This window comes from Ceratotherium simum, chromosome 1 (genome assembly GCF_057802395.1).
Source record: "Ceratotherium simum simum isolate JZ-2026a chromosome 1, ASM5780239v1, whole genome shotgun sequence".
Taxonomy (NCBI): domain Eukaryota; kingdom Metazoa; phylum Chordata; class Mammalia; order Perissodactyla; family Rhinocerotidae; genus Ceratotherium; species Ceratotherium simum.
Genome location: NC_141900.1, coordinates 81356278 through 81371057, shown reverse-complemented (window position 1 = coordinate 81371057; position 14780 = coordinate 81356278). Strand labels below are relative to the sequence as shown.

General features: G+C 37.2%; 1 long non-coding RNA gene across 2 annotated transcripts in view; it reads right to left on the bottom strand.

Moving 5' to 3' along the window:
* The window catches only part of LOC147918258 (uncharacterized), a 199257-nt gene extending 184823 nt beyond the window's left edge, over positions 1 to 14434 (bottom strand). For both annotated transcript variants that reach the window (XR_015552066.1, XR_015552067.1), the window contains exon 1: positions 14088 to 14434. This is a non-coding gene — a long non-coding RNA (uncharacterized LOC147918258). The remainder of the gene's footprint in view (positions 1 to 14087) is intronic.
* Positions 14435 to 14780: the final 346 nt, after the last annotated feature.

The window sequence follows — 14780 nt, the reverse complement described above, 5'->3', positions numbered from 1 at the left end:
CGCCTGATTGAAAGTGATTTTTGCTCAAATAAACTCTTAAAATTTTTAATATGCCTCAGTTTACCTTTTTTGTGTGTGTGTGTGAGGAAGATCAGCCCTGAGCTAACATCCATGCTAATCCTCCTCTTTTTGCTGAGGAAGACCAGCTCTGAGCTAACATCTATTGCCAATCCTCCTCCTTTTTTTTCCCCAAAGCCCCAGTAGATAGTTGTCATAGTTGCACATCCTTCTAGTTGCTATATGTGGGACGCGGCCTCAGCATGGCTGGACAATTGGTGTGTTGGTGCGCGCCCGGGATCTGAATCCGGGCCACCAGTAGCATAGGGCGCGCACTTAACCGCTAAGCCATGGGGCCGGCCCATCAGTTTACCTTTTAACGGGCTTCAACATATGACTTTTGTGGGGGCACAAACATGCAGTCCCTGGCAGTTGCCATGTCTTCAGAGTTCTTTTTGGTTCCTCCACAAAAAGAAAGATCAGTTTGCCACAGTTAAACCATGTGGCTGTTTTTCCATGATAAGAAAAGGATTTTTCAGGGCAAAGTTACAGCCAGCTTCTTATCTCTCACCAGATAAATATACAGCCATATAATTTTAAATCGTAGTACATAAGTGTACATCCCAAGAGCTTCCTTTAGCAGCATTTCTGTTCCTCTCCAATTGTATTTCGCACCAATAGATGGGCATATTCTTGGGGATCCACTAGTTTCTAAGACAGTTTTTTTTTTAATTTTTGCCTTTTCATTTTAATGTTATAACTAAGTCCTGCATCTTATACTTACAGTCCTACATTGCAATATCATTTCATTTGTTGATAGTTCTAGTTATTATTGTGGTTGTATTGCAGCTATACCAAGTGAAAAGTCAATGACTTTAAAGAAAAATAGACAAATTAGGGTTTGGTGATAGTTTGCATGAAGAAAGTGACAGGAAATTGATTTATCACAATGTACGTGGTAATACAGGGAAACTGAACCCAGATGAGGTATACCATAGTCATCCTACAGACTGAATTGCCAAATCACTTCACTTCATTAGCACCAAAAACACCTTCCTATTCCCAAGTGTAGTAATAATTGAATTATATGACCAACCAAAGTAGATTTAGTTACTACTAAGTGCTAAATGTATTTTCAAGGGAAGAAAAGAATATCTTAATAGAGTTACCTAGTACCATCTCATTAAAATTGGCTTTTGTGATTATTCAGTAGATTTGGCTATTCTGAGGAAACAAGAACAACGAAAGAATCTCAAAGAGATTAACACTAGTGAATTACAGAAATACAACCTTGTGAACAGGTGGATAGAGACAGATCAATCAGAGGACAGTATTGGGAGCTGCATTGTCCTATTCTGTAACTAATACCTGTAAACGACTTTCAGCAAAGCAACATCATCCATCCTATTAAATTAAAATTTTAATGTTATTATTTCACGGTTTGCTTTATGTTAATGTATAGATTTGTTTCAGTTTTATAGTTGTGTAAGAGCTTCATCTCTGTTTTTGTTTGTTCATTTTACTTAAGCAACTTCTTATTAAGTATCCGTGATAATTTTTTTCTCTTTAATGGGAGTGTGTCTGGTAAGTTTCAGAAACACAGTTCTGCAATTTTCACAGTTTTGATATAACCTGTTTTGTGGAAGAGCTTAATACCTCAAGCTGTGGCTTTATCTAAACAAATCTTTTAAGCAGAACGGTAAAATGTTCTGCGGAGATACATCTGTGCCTGGCCTCAGCTTAGCAAGATGGAATGCGCTTTTTCACACCACTGCATTTCTTATTTTCCCTATGAAACTGGGAGGAAATTGGAAAAATGGAAAACAAAAGAATGAAAAAAATAAACTAAGTTTGAAATTAAAGCAGAGTTCTCTGTATTAATTTATAGTAAAGCTCTTAGGAGACCAAAACTTTGAAATTCAAATGTAAGATTTCGTGTACTTGAAGGAAATGAGTGTAGTGCAAGTTTTACATATCAGCGAGTGTGTGGGAGGAAGTGAAAGGGAAGGTGTGAAGAAAGCCAAGGTTGTTCTGAAACAATTGTGCCTTCCCTGCATCTGATGGTGCTTTTTAGAGTCCTGTAATCTCTTTCATCTCTTTCTTCTGTTGTTGGCCTTCTACACTCCCTGCTCCCTCTCATGTGCTCTCTGTGGAATTCTCTCACCTAGCTACAGTACCAAACCCTGGGCCCCACCATGATGAGTTACTATTTGATTAATGAATGACTCCCTCCTGTGGGATCAGTTCCTGTTGGCATCCAGATAAATTCAGATATAAATTAACCTTATCTTTTTGTGTCCAGTCCTCCTTGAATTCTTCTCTTGTTGACCAAATAAATGGTGATATAAAATTTTCACAGGGAGATTGAGTAGGTAAATTTAAAATTGAGTATGTCAATGTGTAAACTGACGCTTCAATTCACTTTCCATTAAAAATTGACTTTCAATTAGAGAGGAAGACTTAGCTATGATTTATCAGGGATAAAAAAATTATTCCATAAACCACACTAACAATGGCATTAGCCTTTGCTGTGTGTTTTCTCTATTGTGTATGAGACTGTACTCTCCTTCCTCCCCATTGTCCCTCCACCCAATGGGCCAGATCTAACTCAATTTAGGTACCAGGAGGCACTTTTTAATAGAAATGTTAAAGTACAATTTTACCTATTAGAGTTAGGTTTAAAAAAAAAAACTGTATAAAAAATACACTTATTTATCCCCAAATTCCACACTCATGAGACTTCCTTTAAAGTCTGACTGGAATAATGTCATACTTCCAAGTTCATTGATGAGAGTAGGTATTGTGGGGGATCAGAATTGGCCACCTCAAAATGTGTCTCTTTGGCTTGATTATTTTTAAGAACAAAAGACTCTGAAAGAAACTTTGACCTTCCCCCTAACTGCCTAAAAGAATTTAAGATAGAAGGCCTGTTCCAAGAAGGAGCTAACACTGTAGACAGGGTTATCTTATAGTATTAGCTCCTTCTTGGAACACTTGTTTAACATTTACATTTCCATCTCCATGTAAATTGCCTTCCTCCTCTTTGAAGCCCCAAACCACTACCCCCAACATTCTCCTTTGTCTTTAACTGAAGATGGTATATAAGGTGGCAGCACTGGCCATTCTAAGAGTTACTCAGCTTTCCTGGGTTTCTCCCATGTACACATGTTATAAAGCTTTGTTTTTCTCCTGTTATTCTGCCTCATGTCACTTTCATTCTTAGGCCAGCCAGGAGGACCTAGAGGGTAGAAGAATTGTCTTCCTCCCCTCCAGTATTAAATATCCTTTTTGTGTAATCACAAGGGAATAGGTAATTGCATCCTTCACATACAGATTCTGTCCTTGATCAAGCCTGTGGATAAACACTTCACTGGGATGAGGATGGAGAGCAGAGGGGATGTTCCAGTCAGTGGCAAGGAGGTAGGAAACCAAGGCCAGAGTGGCTACAACATGAGCCAGGAATAGGAGTTAGGCTGTGAGGAGATGTGTTTTCTATGCCAAAGTTGGATTTATCTTGTGGATATTGGGTGTTAATTGAAACAAGAGAGTGAACTATCTGTAAGCAGATACGGATTTTAGAAGATTACTTGGATTAGCAGGGGGAGAATAGTACATGACAGAGAAACCAGGATGTTGCTGTGATAATCCAGGTAAGAAATGCTGAAGGTCTGAGTTAAGGCTGTGGCAGAATGGATGGGAGAGTTATTTGGAAAGTAGGTTCTGGAGACTTACTGGATATCTCAAAAGAGAGCTAGAAGGGACTGTGATGCCAAGATTTTTAGTCTTAAGTATGCGACAAATGAAATATTGCATCATCCTCATCTTTTTCCTTCTTTTTTCTTTCTCTCTCACTGTCTTTGAATTTATATATATTTTTATTGAGGTAAAAGTGGCATACAACATTATATTAGTTTCAGGTGTACAATATAATGATTTGATATCTGTATATATTGTGAAGTGATCACCACAATAAGTCTAGTTAACATCTCTCCCCATACATAGTTACAAAAAATTCTTTTTCTTGTGACGTGGACTTTTAAGATCTACTGTCTTAGCAACTTTCAAGTATTCAATACAATATTATTAACCATAGTCGCCATGCTGTACATTACATCCCCAATACTTTCTTTATATTTTTATCCAACATTTTTGTCTTAAAACATAGTAGTGTCAAGACTGACAGAATTGCCACTGTAAAAACTTCCCATGATTTTACCGTATTCTATATAAAACAGATAGCTTTCATAATTTATTTTTCTTGTTTTTTATTTTAATAAACTCTCACTTTGCCAAATGCTGGCTTGCCTCTTCTTTTAAAATGCTTTATATATATTGTGCGACATTTAAAGACCAAAAGTGTCTAACAATCTTGTAAGGTCGTGGTTCAGGGTGAGGTGACGTTGGAGAAGCACCTCAAGGTGTCTGTGAATGGAAATTGACTAACCTTGGGCCATCTGAGGTCACAAACCTGCTCCCTGGAGGGGCACTGGGGCACCCAGGAGCCTTTCCTTGGCCTACTCCCCAGAAAGTGCAGCTGTCAAAGAATATTTTAATTAACACAACAATCCTAATATTTTCTTACCAATTGAGAGGCACAAAGCAACTACTGATAATTGCAAATTAAGTGGCTTTGGAAGTAACCTAAACACAACGCAGGTCTGGGCACTTCAATCTGTTCCCAGGAGCAAATAGAATTTAAAGATTGGTGCTGGCAAGTTCCAGGACCTGGGGTCAGAAAACAAGCAGAAGCGAGACTTCTCAGCAAGCCACAGAGTCTGTTTGTTCTCCACTGTCTATTATCCTCCCTCTGGCTCCTGCAGGCTAGGTTTCACAGTGTGTATTTTTAGCAGGAGAGGTAAGATACCCCTCCTAATTGCAGCTTGCAGGAAGGCACTATGATGAGAGCTATGTTAAGGACACTTCCAGGAGGGTACAGACTTGCTGGGTGAAGCCCCAGGTCTAATGGCTGCGAATCTTTCTGTGGATCCCTGTTTTTCTACCCCAGAGAGTATGTATGTGATCTGACTCTGAGCCTGTTACAGACAGACCTGTGCTACAACTTACCAACCTGCGTGAGAGTTCTAACAAGGGAGAGTCCTGGTACCTGGCCTATTTCCATGTTCTCCAAACAAAAAGTGAAAAATCCATTTAGCCATAGGCTATAGAAGTGCAAATAAGCAAGAGGGACGAATTTAGTAGTAGAATATCTCTGACTGGATTTACAGTTGTATATAAACACTGTAGTTTTCTTCTTGCCTTTCTTATGTGTTATCTCAGAATTAAAAGGTATTATATTAAATCAAAAACACCATCACAGAAAAATAAAATTGTATTATTCTAATATCACCTAATAAATGATAAATATAAACATAATACATATAAATATATTTTAATAGCTTTCTTGTATTAGTCTGGAGGTTCTTTTGATTACTTTGCATGGTATATTAAGTGATTTACACAGCTGAACTCTTTTACATTTTTTAACAGACAAGCATACCTTAATGTAATTTGCTTAAAATTTTCAAACAGAAATTTGCAAGTCTTTCATCTTTTATAATGTCCTTGCTTTCTTCTTGAATGTATTTATTATTCAGTGGCCCCAAAGGAATGGTTAAATTAACATGTTATAGTAGCATATTTTTAAAATATGCCCTGAGTTAAAAAACAAAATTCAACTAAGTAAATGTGAAGAGCTAATTGGCTTTATTCAATGATTCATGAATCAGGCAGCATCCCATCTAGCAGACAGAAAGGAGCTCCAAGGAGCCGTACAAAATGGAAGGCTTTTATATGCAGAAAAGGGCAGAAAAAGGAAGTTTCTAGCAAAGAGTAGATTGTTTCAGGCAAGGTCACCTTCCTTTGGGGGAAGGCGGGGGAGCTATCAGGCAGATTACCTCACTAGTGCTCACCAGGTAATTCCAGATTGACTGGTTAAAGGTCACATTCCCTGGAGATAATGAACAACAATTAGGTTACGTATTAAGTCCTGGTTTGCTGACAAGATGCTTAGTCAGTGACAAGAGCACAGCCCCTTTTGGACCTGTTGTTTGTTTTTTAACACATTATAAATTTGTAAAGTACGGATATTGTTTAACTCTAGGAATATTTATTAGGAATAAAATTCATTTGTGTATTTTTATCATTCAAATAGTGATGTAGTCTAACAGCAAGATACTTGAATGCTCTGCTTTAAGGTTTATAACGTTTTTTTTCAAATGGATATACCCATTTCTAAGGCACAAAATTCGCAAAAGAGAAGGAGAAGAAAACAAGAAAACGAATCAAATTGAAGTATTTTGATATGTTCAATACTGCATTGAAATATGCTTTTAACACTTACATATTTTCTGTAAGAATTCATGATTAGAATAAAGAAATTGCTTATGCTTTAGCAAAAAGCAACTAATGGAGATGTCTCAAGGTAAGTTGATTTACATATATTAACCATTATCTGTTTTGATGGACTTGCATGTAATTCATATATCTTACTAGTTGTCAGTGTGGTAGATCCAACTGTTGTTAATAAACATTTACTCTCTCTCCCCACCCCTCACACATGCATAGGTGGGCTGAACTTTCCTGATCTTGACTTTGGGCTTGGCCACGTGACTTGCTTTGATCAATGGGACATTAGGAGGATGTGATAATCAAAGGCTGAAAAGCACATGCACATCTGAGTTTGTTTTCCTGCACCTTTGTTGTCCCCATGAGAAGATGCCTGGGCTAGCCTGTAGGTAAATGGAGCCCATCTCCTCTGATGAGCTGCCCCAGCCAAGTCTAGCCAACCCCAGACATATGAGATGTAATAAATGATTGATTCCTGAGGCACTGAATTTTGGGTGGTTTGTTACACAGCATTATTTTGGCAATATATAACTGATACAAACACCAACAAGAAATGCAAGAGACAGACTGCCTACCTGGGTTTGAGTTCCAGCTCTGCCATACACTAGCTGTTTGTGCATTTGACCTCTCAGAGTTTGTTTCACAGCCTTTTCTAACTTGGAATATAGGGACAGAGCGTTCCAGGAAAGCAGTTTCTCTAGGAGAAAAATCACTTTGACTAATTGATAAGTTTGACAGTGTGGAAATTGTATTGAAATACTAATGGAGGATGTAGGAGGATTTAATGGTAGTTACAAAGAAAAGTAAGTAAAAGAAAAAAAAATGATTACCTTCATGAAAAGCAAAAGTTATATAAAAAGGAAATATAGTACCTTACTTGACTCAGCACTCAAGAGTCATAATAATGTAAATGTTGAATATTCAAATAAACAAAAATTGTGCTATATCTAAATTGAAAGAAAGGAGTGAGGTGAACATCATGGCACTATATTTACATTTACCCTGAGGTTTCTTACCCTCATCACTTTTGACATTTTGGGCCACATAAGTCTTTGTTATGGGAGGTGTAGGAGAGAAAGACAATTCCTCTACGCTCTAGGTCCTTCTGGCTAGTCTATGAATTAAATTGACATGAGACAGAATAACAGGAGAAAATCAAACAATGCTTTATAACATGTATACGTGGGAGAAACCCAGGAAAACTGAGCAACTCATCAGAATGGCTAAGGTCACCACCTTAGATACCATCTTCAGCTAAACACAAAGGAGGGTGTTGGAGGTGCGGGGAGTCAGTTATGGGAGATTACCAGAAAAAGCACAGTACACAACAGTAAGCTTATTATGCAGATTTAAGTCCTTGCCTTCTGCATTGATAAGAGTTTCTAGAGATAAGGTCATCCACCTATTCCTGGTATAGAGAGGGAGACATCTTTAGAAATGGAGATCTCCCATACAAATGTAAACGTTTCTTACAAAGGGTAACTTTAACTTGGTTTTCAGAGCTTCTCCCCTGTCTGCAGTTTCTTAAAAGCAAACAGCCCAAAATAATCCTCATGCCAAAGAGATACATGTTGAGGTGGCAAATTCTGCTCCCCTACAGTCCTACCTTTGAAACTTTAAGATGTTTCATAGTTCAGAAGCTGAGTTGGTAAATTGTTCCATCTCACTGAACATGTCTCTTAGCCCTAATGATGGATCAGTCCAGTTAAATTCATTTTAGGAGGCAGTGATGCAGGTGGGGTCCCAAAACTAGGCCTATATTGTGGAAGCAAACAATCGGGTATTTAAGAAGAAGTATTTCTATTCAAACAGAAAAAAAAACAAGACTAATGGTTGGAGCAAATTCTAAACCAGTTTCTGAGACGAAGGGACAGTCAGTCAAGAAGATTTCTAGATGTCAAGTTCAAAGCATCTTTTGCAGCTTAAAATGTCTCTGATGATGCCATCTGGTGTTCAGGTATCCTTTTGAGTGGCTTACATAGCAGCAGGCATGCTATTGTGATGATCTCTCTTAAGTTTATATCAAGTTGTCCATCTTCAGTTTGCAGGACTTCGGAAAAAAGGGTGGTTTCAGTTCTCAATGATTTCAAATAAAAACGATGGGAAAAAATTAAAAATATTAGTTTGGAGATTTGTAGCCAGATATTTCGGGAGACTAGAATGAGGATCCAGTCCAGTTTACAGAGAGAAAACAAAAACCTTAAAGACAATTAACAGAACTAGAATCTAATATCCACGGATATATACTATAGTTTCTACTGAAATATAATTTTTCCCTCTAAAATCACCCTCATATTTACCAAAGATAGCCAAATTAAGACTAACTGATCTGCAAAATAAATCAAGTTTCAATTAATTTTGCCCGGGCCCGCCCCGTGGCTTAGCTGTTAAGTGCGCGTGCTCTGCTGCTGGCAGCCTGGGTTCAGATCCCGGGCGCGCACCGACACACCACTTCTCCGGCCATGCTGAGGCCACGTTCCACATACAGCAACTAGAAGGATGTGCAACTATGACATACAACTATCTACTGGGGCTTTGGGGGAAAAATAAATAAATAAATAAAATTATTAAAAAAAAATTTTGGCCCAATTATTTACATAAGTACAGGAAGAATAGTAATTGCTCATATAGCATCATTTAAATCTGCTTTGCTGTAACTTTTATAAGGAATCTCAGACTGAATTTTAAAGGCCTCTTGAAAGCCAAGGACTTACCAGACAAAGCCTGTAATACCTACAGATTTGGGTGAATTCCTCTCTTCTTTTGAGATTCCAGGAAGCTGCCAGAGAAGTGATCTTCATTACTTACCTGGAAAGGTTGCTGGGAACCCTGTAAGTAAGGCACCAGGCCAATATGTCCAAGTGGCTTTATTTAATAAACTCCAATTTTTGTTCCTCAAAAGCTTACTGGTCATATCTGAGTCTACACATGTTTCTCTCAAATATAACATTCCAATCAAAGCTTTGGTAATATAACCAAAGTTTCCAATTGTGTCCTGTTTTAAGGAGAACAGATTCTTATTGAACTTATGCAAAAAACTATATTGCCATGAAAATATGGCAATATTATTTGAATTTGATTGATTATTTGAATACTCACTCACTAAGAGTTTTCAAATTATGGAGGGATCAGGCAGGGAGAAAAAGATAAATGTTTCAATTCTGCTTAGAAAAGTATAATTTACCAAATTGCTATGTCATAGTTAGCTTAAGAGAAAAGAGAAAAAGTGTTCCTTAAATCTGAAAGTAGAAAACATTTTTAAAAATCAGTAATCTTTTAAACAAAAAGTCATAAAAATTAAAATCATACTCATCAGTTCATTCAGCCTCATGTAATCAACTTTTGATCTTGATCTTTTGTTAGCAGTTTCATGAAGTCATCAGTTTCTGTGTTAGAGTTCTGTAATTTTTTTGTGTGTGTGTGTGTGTGAGGAAGATCAGCCCTGAGCTAACATCCAATGCCAATCCTCCTCTTTTTGCCCAGGGAGATTGGCCCTGGGCTAACATCTGTGCCTATCTTCCTCTGCTTTATATGGGATGCCACCACAGCATGGCTTGACAAGTGGTGCATCGATGCACACCTGGGATCCGAGCCAGTGAACCTCGGGCTGCCACAGCGGAGCACACACACTTAACCCCTACACCACCAGGACGGCCCCTGTAATTTTTTTTTACCCAATTTGGTTTTACGATCTGAAAGTTTACCAGAAACCTTCATTTTAGAGTAAGTCAGAGTCCTTTCCATGAATCTCTCTGAAGATGAAACATATTTTCAGAAGCATCAGAACAAAACAATAACTGTCTATAAACAACAAAAGACTTAAAATTGACAAAGAAACTTGGTTTCTGAGACATACAACACTTTAAGATCATAACTAGAATTATGACTGATAACCAGGAAAGATCAGAATTTTAGAAATGATATATAATTTTTAAAACACTTATTATATCAATAATATATACCCACATAATATCATAGGTCCCTATGAAACAATGTTTAGTTATCCATTTAACCATGATGACACACAAAGATTTTTAGGCAAGTGCAGAAGATTAAATAGCAGCAAGAAAAGCCTTAGCACCTGTGATTAAAGACCTGATAAAAGCAATACAGGAAATTAACTTCAATAAACATAAAATGCCTACCATTCTGGTAGACTACTCAAAGAAAAAACCTTTCATAATCTCTTTATCAAGAGAAACTAAAAGTTTAAGAAAATTATCCTTTTAAGAGAGGGGAAAAAACAACAAATTCTAATTTTGCACTAGCTTACTTTCAATATTAAAACTCATTTACTTAATTAAATAAATTCATTTTAATTTTAGCCAACTTGACCATGCACAACTCTTTCCTCAGGGTTTCTCCTTTGCAAACCTTCTATAATTTTCTTTTTTTACATTCAGAATTTGTCCCATGCCTTCTTTTTTCTTCCTGGTAGTTTAGGACAAATTTATCTTTCTTAACCAAACAAACAAAAGTATTTCCATTCTTTTACCTTCTTTTCTGAAAACATACATTTTACTTTCCTTGAATACAAAGATGTTTCCCTTATTAATTTTTAGTCATTTTGATCACATATTAGAATTTTTAACCATTAGAAACCTTAATTTCTAAGTAAAAACTAAGTTAGCAATCATAAACTTTCTTTTATATTAGCATTCTGTGACTTGGAAAGTTTATAAATACTTTTTATAATTTCTAGAAACATGTTACTTCATAGCACAATATTTTAATAAAACACAGAACATGTTTAACAATAGATCTACTTTTTAGTTTCTCTGTAATAAGAAGCCAAAAGTAGGTAAACCTATATTTAATAATTAATGTCTAATATTTTATCTTATTTGCAAATGATCTAGATATACAATGAATTTTTCATCATTTAATTTAACTTAGCAAAAATTCAAAATTTCAAGTCAGCAAAGAGATTTTGGAAGCTGTTTTAAGTGTACATGTCATAAACTATAATTGTTGCTAAAAGATTATCTATAAACTATTAAATCACTTACATTTAAATCATTTGCTCCCAATAATTACATTTAGATTACCCATGAAAACTTCATGAGACATTAGACAAGATTAGCTATCATTTAAAGCTATTATTTTGCTGACAAATTTGTAACAGGGATAACATGAGCTTATTTGAGTAGTAAACCCAGGCTGCGCGTCTGCATAATATCTAATGCTGATGACTGAGGACATGCCTATTTTAATCATACCAATGAACTTAAAAAAGATTTCATTCACCAAAGATTATTTCATATCATGTTAACTTGAAAGACATTTGGGTTAGTTTCTTTTACATTTAGAAGTAATTTATTTAAGTGCTTACTTCAAGCCCATTAAACAGAGGTCTTCATTTTGGCCATACCATCCAGAGGTAAAATAGCTCACATTTACACCATATACATATAGCCATACATGAACACACAAGTAGACACAGATAGAGACCTTATAGATTCTGTTAAATTTTTTTTACGAATCAAGTGCAATACAAAATTCACTAGTTTCTGAGACACATTTGCATTTAAAAGAATGGCTCTCAGGTCCTAGAGAAGATGGGAGCAGAAAATTTACATAGCATTTTGAGAGGAACAGGGGAGGCTTTGGAATCTGCAAAGAGGCAAATGAATTTTGAACCGCTTTCTACAGCCATACCTTCAGCCTTGCAGAGATTTGTAAGACAAAGATGATTGCTTCCAGTTCCCCCAGAGAACTGGAATTACAGTCTAAATGACAAAAGAGGTTGACCTTTTGAGTTACATTTTTCTAACTGTTTCTTTTTTTTTTTTTAATTTATTTATTTTTCCCCCAAAGCCCCAGTAGATAGTTGTATGTCATAGTTCCACAGCCTTCTAGTTGCTGTATGTGGGACGCGGCCTCAGCATGGCCGGAGAAGCGGTGCGTCGGTGCACGCCCGGGATCCGAACCCGGGCCGCCAACAGCGGAGCACATGCACTTAACCGCTAAGCCACGGGGCCGGCCCTAATTGTTTCTTTATATCAGGGAAATTTTTAACTTAAGAGGTGTATCGAAAGATTCTTATATGCTAAAACTCCAGGACAATGTACCACACCTTTAAAAAGTCTGCACAAAGTGTTTATAATAAAGGCCCTTTTTTTTCTAAGTGTACGATTTAACCCTAGACCAATTTACTTGGGGAGGGTGAGCTTTTATTATTTTTTTTTATTAGCACCAACTATTAGCCTCTAGTTTCTATCTCATACCGTATGGGCTCAGGCAACCACATCGACTTTCCTTTGGTATGTTCCATTAACATTTTCCGAAGGGCAGATTTATGTGCTGTCTTACAATCAGGCACAGGAAACATTCCATTTCCCCAGTGAGACATAATGTCTGTCCCCACAATACAATCTATAATACACTCAGGCAAAAAGGGATACAATCACTTCATATAAAGACCATAGATATATCAGGTTTTCTACAAAATTTCATTTTAATTCCATCAATTCTTATACCTCTAATCATAGTTTCCACTAGGACATTATCAATAGGACTTGGTCTTATAATTTTGGATAGAGGAAACATTCTTAGTCAGAAGTAACATACATTTTTAAAACATACTCAGGCAAAGTTCATATAACCTCTTTATATTACCTTAACCATTCCAGCCTTTATAATCTTATCAACATATACTTTTACATCTTCTCAATTGTAGCATAAGTCAGGGTCTTAAGGCTAGTCATTATTTTTTTTGTATTTCTTTTTTAATTTGGCCTTTTTATAGGTACCAATAAAACAGTTATGATGAGAGGTCTCAAAAAAATTTTTTTCCCAATTTAGAAGTTTGTCCAATTTAAATGATCCATCATCTGGACACATTGACGAGTAGGATCTTAATAGCAACTCAAACAAATAAGCTTAACCATGGATGCAAAGGTGTCCCAAAGAAGATCCAGAAATTTCACTCCCAAAAATAGTCTAAGAAAGCAAAGGCCATCGTTGCACAACAAACAACAAAGGTTGAGACAACAAAGACCCCTTATGAAAGCAATTAGGACCCCTTATGACAAACTCCCCTCAGAGCTGACACAATCAGACAAAGAGAGTACATCCCAGAACCCCAGTCTATTCGACTGTCTGCCAAGATGTATGCTGGTACATGCATGCATCCTTAGGATGACAGAGATCAAAAATTTCACAAAGCCAAGCTCTCAAGACATAGAACAAGACAAAAGAAAAAAATCACCTTATATACACATTAACAGCTTTAGCTAAGATTTGGGTCTCTCAGAGCCAGGTTAATACCTAGGAGGGAGGTGCCGTGGGGTTAGGGAATATGTGTGGTTTTACAGAGTACTCATTGGTGCACAGACATTTTCTTGATGTTGGTGAGGAGACCTGTGTCATCTCCCTCATTCCATGACACAACTTATCCTATCATGGGAGTCTTCTTGAGGGGGTGAGGGCCCTAATGGCTCTTAACTGTGGAACCCATGCCCGCCAAATTTGCAGCCTTTTTGGCTTCTGAGATGCCCTTAGCAACAGCTTTTACCTCATGTACATATTCCCAGACACTAGGCTTATAGAGGTGCCTGTGTCTTACGACAAACAACAACAAAAAAGACAGAGACGAGGAAAAATAGTTGACTATCTCTGGGAAAAGGATCTTAACCAATGAGTACTCAACCAAATTTCCTAGAGTCGCTGAGTCCAAGAAGCTAGCTTCACCAGTATTTTCTCCTGCTAACCTAAATTTAGAAAAGAAAAAAAAAAAACCTCACCATTCTCACTTCCATTGGCCCCTGCAGGCAGATATCCAGGAGACTGACACTGTAAGAACTCTTAACCTCTTGCCATCTCTTGTCAGGCTTCCAAGATCTGTCAGCCACAGTAGTCCAGGAGCAGCAGCATCCAGCCAGTGAAGTTTTATCCCATCCTTGTGTCCAAACTGCAGGGGAGGAAGACAACTCCTCTACCCTCTAGGTCCTTCTGGCCAGTCTACAAATTAAATTAACATGAGATGGAATAACAGGAGAAAATCAAACTGCTTTATAACATGTATACATGGGAGAAACCCAGGAAAACTGAGCCACTCATCAGAATGGCTGAGGTCGTCACCTTAGATACCATCTTCAGCTAAAGACAAAGGAGGATGTTGGGGATGAGGGAGTCAGTTATGGGAGATTACCAGAAAAAGCACAGTAAATAAGAGTAACATTATTATGCAGAATTAAGTCCTGGCCTTCTGCATTGATAACAGTTTCTAGAGATAAGGTCATCCCCCCTCTTCCTGGTACACCCTTACAAATGGTGATTTCCCTTACAAATGTAAATGTCTCTTACAAAGGGTAACTTAGACTTGGTTTTCAAGGCTTCTCCCTTGTCTGCAGTTTCTTAAAAGCAAACAGCCCAAAATAATCCTCATCCTAAAGAGACACATCTTGAGGTGGCAAATTCTGCTACCTTACAGAAGC